Source organism: Borostomias antarcticus (assembly GCF_949987555.1).
Source record: "Borostomias antarcticus genome assembly, chromosome: 2".
NCBI classification, from domain to species: domain Eukaryota; kingdom Metazoa; phylum Chordata; class Actinopteri; order Stomiiformes; family Stomiidae; genus Borostomias; species Borostomias antarcticus.
In genome coordinates this window covers 42,392,611-42,403,722 of record NC_140235.1, presented here as the reverse complement: position 1 = coordinate 42,403,722, position 11,112 = coordinate 42,392,611, and positions in this window count along the sequence as shown.

Sequence of the window (11,112 nt, the reverse complement as noted above, 5' to 3'; positions counted from 1 at the left end):
AGGACAGGTAGGGAAAGCTAGGGAAAGTGAGTGTGTACATGAGGAGAGAATCATTCATATTCATCAATACCTTAATCTGCATACCAAACCATCTGATAATCCAACTGTAACTATGACTGTTAATGGGGAAAGATTGTTTTTTTTGGCTGACACAGGTGCTCATTCTTCTGTAATTAGTACTGCTAGCGTGACACAGCGTCCTCAAGTGACTGAGGAGCTGGCTAAAACTGTTGGTGCTGCAGGCATTGTGAAAAATGAAAGAGTGACTGTTCCATTGAAAGTGGAAGTAGATGATTGTCAGCTAACACACCAGTTCATTTTGAGTGAATGTTGTCCAGTGAATCTTTGTGGGCGAGACTTGTTATGTAAGCTAGGTTTCCAGATGACCTGCTCCTCAGAAGGTGTCACCATACTCAGATCATCAAAAATGACACCTCCGGAGGTGACAACCATGTACAACGACGCGCCTACCGATTGGTCTTATAATTGGTATGTTGATTGTAACACTCATACATCACAACATTTGGAAAAGTTGTTTTCAAAAGTACGGACATGTTATAGCTACGATGCTCCGCTCAGCCCTCATGATAACTTGCTCTGTACCGCATCAACATCTTTTTTAAGCCAAGACCATGGGTTTGAGGACACTTGGATGTTGCCTCAAGTGGATGAGACATTGATGTGTAATGTGTTGTATGTTGGACCGGATCATGCAGTTCTTTCTGTCGACCTTAACGGTACACAGAAACAGCTGTATGATGGTCATTCTGTGCCTCATGTGTCTCTTGCTGTTTCTGAGTTTGTTAATAGGAGGGATGCTGATGCGTGGCTGATGGACATAATGACAATAACGGACTGGGTCGGAAATCCTCATCAAATGAGGTATTCCGCCAAGACGGGGGTAAGAGCATTTCCTTACACCTGGGCTATTCCAGTCACTAGGGGAATCCAAGGATCATGTTTCTTCCAGAGACAATCTGATGACTTATCTGAAGATTTATCTGTGTTACAAGGACTTCCAAGTTCATTATGGGCAAAGGACAAATTTGATATAGGGAAAATTCGAAACGTGAATCCTGTTGTGGTTACCCCTAAAAGTTCATTCCGACCAAAGCGCGCTCAGTACCCGCTCCCTCTAGAGGCTATAGAAGGTATTGCAGAGGTACATGCATCTTTGTTAGAGCGTGGAGCCATTTCTGAGGTTGACAGCTCTCCTGTCAATTCTCCAATCCTCCCTGTGCGCAAAGCCTCAGGAGAATGGCGTTTTGTTCAAGATTTGCGTTGTGTTAATGAAGCTGTCATTGCTAGGACTCCTCTTTGTCCTAATCCGGTAACCCTCCTTGCCTCCATTCCTTCATCAGCTACTTTCTTTAGTGTTATTGATCTCAGTAATGCATTTTTTTCTGTACCTGTACACCCTGATAGCAGACATTGGTTTGCTTTCCAGTTCAAGAACAAAACATATGTGTGGAATGTTATGCCTCAAGGATTTGTTGATAGTCCTTCTATCTACAATGCAGAGCTCGCGCGCAGCTTAGAAGGGTTTATTCCACCACAGAATAGCATCATTGTCCAGTATATGGATGATTTGCTTGTTGCTAGCTCAGACAAGGAGTCATGTGTCAAAGACACAAACGCATTGTTGTTTTATTTAGCAGAGAATGGCCATAAGGTTTCCAAACACAAAATCCAGCTGGTGCGTGAACAGGTTACATACCTAGGTCACGTTATTTCTAAAAATGGAAAATCTTTAGGTAGCAGCCGTGTGGAGGCTATCCTTGCTCTGCCCATGCCTACAACCAAAAAACAAATGATGTCTCTGTTAGGAACTGCAAACTATTGCCGGGCCTGGGTCCCGGATTTCGCTGAGCTCACACAACCCTTGTCCGATCTGGCCCACGGACGCAACCTTTCTCCCTCTGACCGAATCACCTGGACTGACGAAGCACGACTGACTCTAACGGCCCTTAAACAGAGGCTGTCTACAGCCCCTTGTTTAGGTCTCCCTGACTATGAAAAGCCTTTCCACCTTTTCACAAATGAAAAGGACGGTTATATGTCCGCCGTTTTAACCCAAAAGCATGGGGACCGGTACAGACCGGTAGCATACTACTCTAAAAGGCTTGATAGTGTAGTTAGAGGGTTAATCCCATGTCTTAGATCAGTGGCGGCGGCCACTGAAGCAGTATTGGGATGTGTCGACGTGGTAGCCATGCGACCACTAATCGTGAATGTTCCACATGCTGTCTCTGCTTTACTTTTACAGGCAAAGACCTCACACCTGCATCCAGCGAGACTGTTACACTATCAGAATGTGTTACTAACCATGTCTAATGTTACTCTCCAGAGATGTACTGTCCTGAATCCAGCGACACTGTTGCCAACACCAGATGACGGAGATCCACATGATTGTGTGGCTGTTATTGACTTAGTCAGTAAGCCACGCCCTGACCTCACTGATGTTCCTTTGTCTAACCCTGATTTTGAACTCTTTGTTGATGGTTCTGCCCAGCGATCACAAGCTGGTGAGCCGGTTGTTGCCTATGCGGTTACTACTGCTGATACAGTGCTGGAATCTGCCAGACTTCCTAACCATCTCTCTGCACAGGCTGCTGAATTATTTGCGCTCACCAGGGCATGTATTTTAGCCAAGGGTAAGTCTGCTACTATCCACACTGACAGTGCATATGCGTTTAGCACAGTCCATGATTTTGCGATGCTATGGAGGAATCGTGGGTTCCTTACCTCAAGTGGTAAACCCATTGCTCATAATACTTTGATTAACCATTTATTGCAAGCAATGTTGTTGCCATCCAGTTTAGCAGTATGCAAATGTAAAGCTCATGCTAGAACCTCGGATCCTGTGTCCATAGGTAATACGGCTGCTGACTCAGCTGCTAAAGCGGCGGCACTCTCCTCTTGCGCTCCTGTGTTGTCTATGCTCTCTCTCTCATCTGTGGATTCACAGGTCTCTCCTCCCATGTCTCTGAACGACATTGCCGACCTACAGGAATCTGCTCCTCCTGATGAGAAGAAGAAGTGGAAAACCAAATGCACATTCAATGATGAAAGCAGGTTATGGCTAGGACCTAATAACAAACCAGTCTTACCTCGTTCTTGTTTCCAGTATGCGTTCAAACTAGCGCATGGTCCTGATCATATTTCAAAATTAGGAGTTGTGGATGATGTGCACAGGTATTGGTATGCACCAGGGTTCACTGTGTTTGCAGAGCAGAGTTGTGCCAAATGCATCATCTGTATGCAAAACAACATTGGGAAAGGTATCAAAATGAAAATGTCAGCTCACCCGAGACCAGAGTCTCCGTGGGAACATGTGATGATGGATTTTATTGAACTTACACCATGCGAAGGGTATAAATATTGCCTTGTCTTAACTGATGTTTTTTCCAAGTGGACTGAAGTTTTCCCTTGCAGGCATGCCTCAGCAATCGCTGTGGCCAGGAGTCTCCTCCGAGAGATAATCCCCAGATGGGGATTGCCTTTGAAACTTTCCTCTGATAGAGGAAGCCATTTTGTGAATAATGTGATTAATGAGATTTGTAAGAGTTTGCAAATTGACCTCCGAACGCACTGCAGTTACCATGCTGCATCAGCCGGGATTGTAGAAAGAGCTAACCAGACATTGAAGGTTAAGCTCACCAAACTGATGGCAGAGACAAATCTGTCATGGATGAAAATTTTACCTTTAGCTTTGATGTTCATGAGGGGCCGTCCCCACCAAACTACGGGGCTCTCCCCCTATGAAATCATTTCTGGTAGACCTATGAGAATGTTTAACAAACCTTTTCCCCAGAACAAGCTGACTCTGATGTCCTGTGAACAAGACATGGTACAGTATTGTCTGGCACTCAACAACATACTAAAAGATCTCTTCAACAGAGTGAAGGCGACCATCCCGGATGCCAGAGAGGGTTTCTTGCATCACCTCCAGCCAGGCCAATGGGTGGTGATCCGGGACCTGAAACGGAAGGCGTGGAATAGTGCTCGTTGGCTGGGCCCGTACCAGATCTTGCTGACAACCCAGACGGCCATCAAAGTAGCTGAGAGGACGTCTTGGGTACACGCCACCCACTGCAGGCTGGTTCCAAACCAAGACGAGGCCAGCCGGCCAAAAGATTCCAACAACCAAGATGCATTACCCGGTGTCACCACCAGGGCGAAAGCTCACTCTCTGGTCTCCTCATCTGAGGAATCAGACCAAGGATAACACACCCTATCTTTTCCTCATTGCTGTCATGATGACAACTTTGACCCCTGCCCCAGCAACGCCCAATCATAATCCAACCACACTCCCCCTCACACGCCTACTCGCACCCCCCTTGAAAGAGAACTCGGACCAGTTCTCTCCTGAAACTGAAACCATTGAACGAAGGAAAAGACAAGAACACACTCCAGTATTCATTTGTCCCGTTGAGCGTTGCACTCCACTTGACTGTTGGGTCTATACGATAAACGAAGATGGATGGAAGATGCTGCATACTGCTTATGTGAGATTTGAAAGTAACAAACGATTCCCAGGTTCTACTGTTGTAACTGTGACTGAAGTTAATGTAGAGAAAGACTCTCCTTATTGGTGTGTTTTAGCTAAAGATGTTATGCGAGTATCAAGAACAAAGAATTATGGAGTTGATATTTGTAGATCTGTTCCAGATTATCCTCAAGGTACTGTGTTTAACTGCTCTATGCACCTAACCAAATCAGCTAAGTCAATTGGACAGGAAAAGAAGCATCCTAATGAAGCTATTAGTATAGTCAGAGACTTTGCACATAGAATGAACTACGCTAACTGTTGGATTTGTCAAAATGTACCTCTTAGTACTGCTGCGCCCATATTCTATCCAATTCCTTTAACCCAAGCAGAATGGTCACACTATGACTGGCAGGGTTTAGCTACTCATGTTTTCTCTGCTCCTGGACAATCCTCTGCTTGTCATTTTCATGTAGGATTAGATAGACTAGGTAACTCCTATACAGGGATTGAAGAGGTTATTCTAAGCAAATTGACACTAGAGGTTAATGAGAATCATAGACCTTCTAATTTCTCCCGCCTTATTCTGTTCAAGGTTACACACTTTTCTGAAATAGCTGGACAGGGATTGGTTCACAAAATTCAAGTTATATTAGTCCAAATAGACAATCATGCACCGAGTACTAGGTTAGCTTGCACAGCTGTATCTACTACAGTTAATTGGCGAAATTCAATTACCATTTCTGGATTAAAATGTCAAATTATCGATTGCATCATTAAAGCACAAACAAAATTGCATCCTCAAGAAATGGAACATCAAAATCAAGTCGACCAATTCAAAGTAGTACCTCTTCAACAGGTTACAGCCTGTATTGATCTTTTCAGATACAACACACAAATTAGGACACAAATTAATGATCTAGGCACTAGCTCCTGCGTTGCTCCTATCTACGAATTCTTATATCCAGGTTCAGCGATTGGCCTTCCAAAAGGTGTATTTTTAGTCTGTGGCGATACAGCTTATTCAACCCTAAATAGCAACAGTGTAGGAAGATGCTATCTTGCTCATTTAATTCCCATGATTAGGAAGGTGGATCACGCTGAAATGCAGGTAATTCATCATCAATCCAATTATAGACATCGTCGTGCTATATCGCCCTTTCAGTTTATTTTTGGTGTATTTTTCCCTAACTATGGCATGTATAACACCCAAACTGAACTCATGACTCTCTCCGCTGTCTTGGCGGATCACTTGAATGCATCGGACAGAGTAATTTCGGCCTTAGCTAAGGAGGTGAATGAAATGAAGAAAGTTGTGCTACAAAATAGGTTTGCCTTAGATATAATTCTTGCTAGTAAAGGAGGAACATGCGCGATTGTAGGGTCAGAATGTTGTTCGTTCATCTCAGATCCAAATGCCACATTAACAGAGTTCCATGAATCAAACATGAAAGGTATTCAGACCTTAAAGACTGTCCATGGGTTTAATGCTTGGGGAATTTTCGATAATGCTTTTTCAAGTTCTGGAAATATTCTCAGATCTCTAGGTATCATTTTTATGATTATTATTTTGATTATTATTATTATTGGCATTGTTCTTAAGTGTATTGGAAAGTGTTTGAATACTGTTACAGATATGCCCATTACTGCATTAATGTTCAAAGGAGAAGTTGAATTAGACCTTCATTCAACTCAAGAACTTAGTCAAGTCTGTGCCATTGGAAATAAGGATTTTGAATTGTTTTGAAACTTGAAGTTAAGTTTTTTTCCTCTCAAAAGAAAGAGGTTTTTTTTTTTTCCACTCATGAATATATGAAATCTGTATTAGATTAGTATCATGTTATCTTTTTACCTTGCTTATGATGATATTTTATAATTTGATTCCACATGGTTGATTCTTTCTTTTATATTGTTGTGGATGTTTTACCCACAAGATTGGGGAATTGTTAAAGAATTTCAACTCATCACCCATGTGTCTGCCAAGATAGGGTTTCTGTTTATCTTACTCTATTGATGTTCCTGTTTCCTCTGTTTAATTGTTTTACAATGTTTGTGGGAATCACACCTTAACTAAGTTCTCACTGCCATCTGTGTCTGCCAGAGCAGCTGGTCAAACCTCATGTCACGACACTGTCCCCTTAAAAGGGCTCCGCCTCTCTTGGACGGGGCTCTCTGACTAGAATCCACTTCCTGTTGTGAGAGACCGCTTGCAAACGTATTGAGAATAAAGCTCTCGTCTTTGTTTTACCCAGATTGAATCGACCACTCGCGTGCTCTTATTCTTAATCCAAGCATTAAGGAAAAATAGCATCAACACAGTACTCTTTGTTCATTTTGTTAGTTTCACTCTGATTCATATTGTCTGAGAGTGTGGTCCAATAAAACACCAATATTCATTTGAATGGAGTTTAGCTTGCTGCTGAATTGTATACCTACCTGCACGCACAAGAAGAGCAGTACAAGCAGTAATGCAGGTAGGATGATTTTACTCTCCATGTGAGTGTGTTTCTAACCAAGAAATCTATCATATATGAATTTCCCGTTTGACATTTATTATCTCATTTAAATAGAATGTTTATATTGTGTTGCCAAGCAATTAGCAGTACTTCAGGAATAGGGCAAATTAGTCTTAAGTCAGCGGCTGCCACCTTGCATGTCTGTGATTTGAAAATGAAGGTACTGTATGATGTACAGTAGCCTGATATATAATACCTTACAGTTGGTATTTCCTGTATATTCATTATTAAATAATGAGTCTATTGTAACATTTAAATGAAGTAAAGGACACAAGGTGGCTGTCACAGCATGGAGCCATTGAAGCCCTGCAGAAGAACCTGACTCACAGCATGGAGCCATTGAAGCCCTGCAGAAGAACCTGACTCACAGCATGGAGCCATTGAAGCCCTGCAGAAGAACCTGACTCACAGCATGGAGCCATTGAAGCCCTACAGAAGAACCTGACTCACAGCATGGAGCCATTGAAGCCCTGCAGAAGAACCTGACTCACAGCATGGAGCCAATACATGGAGTGTATTTCTGACACTGCATGGACAGGTGAGAGCACACATACACACACAAACACACACGTTGACATCATCTCTGCAACACTGATCTCTTCTGCCAACCTACTCTCTCTCCCCCCTGCTCCCAGGCTATAGCTCCCGCTGTGGTGATTATCTGCAACTGCTGTGCTGTACAGACTGAGAACAAGGAGAGATGGACACAGGGCCTGCCCCTCCAGCAGCTTACCAAGAACGCAGGAATGGTCAGCAACAGACACAACCAATCTGAAACACTTCACTTTAGCCTCAAACAGCATATGCATAGGCTGTGTTCGGAGATTTCACAGTCCATTCTCTGTGTGTACTTTGCACCGTAGGCTGCTGCCTGAACCTGCCATCACAAAGACACCTCCAGCTCTACCTTATGTGATGAGAGATGGCCTTGTCTGAACAAAGTGTATAGGAGTTGTGGGGGATTTGTTTTTGAGTGGAGAAAGGGGGTGGGGATTATGAATTAAGGTAAAGGGTAATGATTGTGAAAAATGATATTTGGTGCCTTGTTTTATATCAATGGCTGTAGTACATTTTTGACTATGATGGTCAAATATTAGTAATTGGATTAGATGAACTATTTCTATTATTTATTTGTCAGTATTGCAAAGTGAATGAAATGTGTTCTGGTCTGGAGCACAAAAAAAGCTAAAATAATGGGGGACTTAGGCAGAAAAAATCATTTCCACGATGTAAAAAAAAAAGCACATTTCATGTAGCCTTACATTAAATTATATATGGATGTCTCCACAACTATTAACTAAGGAATATAAGTCAAATCCATGCTTGACAAACATGACAATTCTTTATGACAACTATTTTCCACCGCTAATGCTGTCCGTCGCTGATGAAGACGGACATGAGCACTTTATCGGTCCCCATGGTGCGTCCCCTGCATGCTGCCTACTGTCTGCTCTTGGCTGCCCTTAGAGGAAGGATGGCAGAATGGGTGAAGAGCAGAGAACTTCATCAGTGGACACGCCTGTCTCTCTGTGTGTGTTTCAACATTGATGCGCCATCACTGGGTGCTGTGTGCAACAACTGTCTGACAATAAAAGTTGTTTGTTTTTTTGGTGTTTTTTTTAAATTCCCTTTTATCAGTGTGAAGAATATAAAGGCATGACAACTTTTTGAATAACATTGTGCAGTCCACAGTACATCTGGGCAAGGCACCTTGACATTACACATGGCTGTTTGGCTAAAACAATATCAAAAGCAAGTCAGTATGTTTCCCATGTTATGCTTTATGAGTAAAGTGATCAGAAATGCAGTGACATTGTTTTAACAATTCTTTATCAAAATAAAAATGCGACATCTCTTGCAGGGAAGAACATGTGCTTATAGTATTTGCAATATCTTTGCAGACATATGAACATTAAATTAACTTTAATCAGTCTAAAAAATATCTAGTTCAGTATCTTCTGATAATAATGGTCAATAAACTGACTGAAATCATGATATTTTGACCAAAAAATGAAAAACACATGGCTACTTAACATACAATTTTACCTCAGAGCTTTTCCTCAATCATGTTCATGATAAATTGCACTCCAGTATGTCTCACGCTGATCACTGGAGATGGCCCCCAGAGTCAGTCCTCCTCCACAGGCATTCCCAGAGGTGTGAGACCACCACAAACAGCTCACTTCTGCTCAGGTCCAATGTTTTCTTGGAGCCCTTCTTGCTAAATGAGTAACTGCCAGGAGAACAAGACCTTCTCAGACCAACTACTCCACATCTCTTTGGCCTGGGTGCAATGATAACACCAACTCTAGCAAGAGGATGAAGTGAAGCACTCTTGTACCTGTAGCAGGGATAGTCATCTTCTTCCCTCTCATCTCCAGTCACGGTTGCACTCCCAGAATTCCGTTTTTGGCATAAACCCCGCCCACTAACCCTAACCCTAACCCACTTAGGGAGGAGTTTGAATATGATAATATAATACCGCACTGCTTTCTGGGTATTCACCATAATCAAACTTTGTACCTTTATAAAACAATGAGGAAATGAGATGGAAGGCTGAAACCAATGCCAAATGAACATTTAGTTTGGGATACATATTTTTGGAAGATAATATTACATTTTTTCATTTTTTCACCATGGGTGTGTTTGCTGTTCAGTTTAATTGGGTCCCCTAGTGGTTTACAGCAGAGTCAAGGCCCGACGATGCTCGAATCCGTATTGAGTATCCTAGGGCCTTCACGTCTGTCGGTGAGTTTCTTTGAACAGTGTAGGAGCCGAATTCAGGGGTTTATGTGGCATGCCCGCAAAACTTCTCAGGGAATACCGCACTGTCTTAGACTCTCATACGGGACTTAACCTTCAGCCGGTAGAAGCTTGTGGGGTGGATGGTGAGACTCACCACCACCACCCCTCCGCCGGATGTGGAGGTTTAGGGTTTAGAGACTTATAGATAGAGGAACCTCTCTTGAGTCTTCGGCCGGTAGAAGCTTGAGGGGTGGATGGTGAGACTCACCACTACCCCTCCGCCGGCAAGGAGGCACAGAGAGGAACCTTTCTCAGGCTCTGGTCGGACGGCTGTGGCAACCTTACGGTGACAACAAGCAGTTTGTTTGGCCAGGGGGTAAGTATGCGGCCCTCCAGGGTTCCACTTGGAACAGCACGCTGGATGTGGTGGTCCAGGGCATCAGGACCTTGATCGTTGCCCAGTCTTCTTTGGGGGTTAGCCCTACCCATGCACAGTACATTTGCACCACACTCTTCGACGAGGGAGCCCCCCGGCCTGGGGGCGGTAAGTCCTGAAGTCTGGACCCAGTTAGCCATCAACTTAATGGCAGTTTTGAAGATGAGGGAATTTATGTAGGATTGGTAGTTGTCCAATCACCCAAACCTAATCAGCTCAGGAATAGAGTACAGGGTTAGGGTGTTTCATGAGCCTAAGTCCATACTCCCTTTCAGAAAGGTTGTCAGTTCATTCTCTGCTACATTGGTTTTGGAAGTGGGATGGTGGCAGTGGTGCCATCGGAGAGGTGCATGAGGACGTGAGGGACTTGGTATAGTGTAATGGCCCTCTATGGCCTGTTAACAGCTGTGCTAAGATAAATGGTTCTCTTGGTGTTGTGGTTAGTGAGCCGGGTTTGGAAGTGAGAGGTCAATGGTTCTATTCCTGCTTGGGGCGACTTCTTTCAAACAAACTTAATTACATGAGGCAGCATGCCGTCTTCCTTTTTCCTCCCCAAAGCTCTTCTGAGTTTGAGCCCACTCCACTTTGCCTTTGCTGATTGCTCATTCAGCTCAGGTGTGCAGGATCAGCTAGGTGCAAGCACTCAGCTCTTCAAACTACAGACTGAAGGGTCCTAATAGTAGCCTTTATTTAAACTCAAGAGGCCACAGAGGTTTTCAACTCATTTTCAAGTGTTGAGTTCACAAACACATACTAAGCAATAAACGGCTCCTGGGAGCTGTAATTGTAGGGAGGCTGCAATTTTGCCATCTGTAGGCTTCCCCTGGTGGCCAGATCAGGGATTGACAGCCCCAGCTTGCCACTGGTCTAACGCTCCTTTTTTCATTTGATCCTAACCCTCTATGGCCTGCTAACAGCTGTGCTAA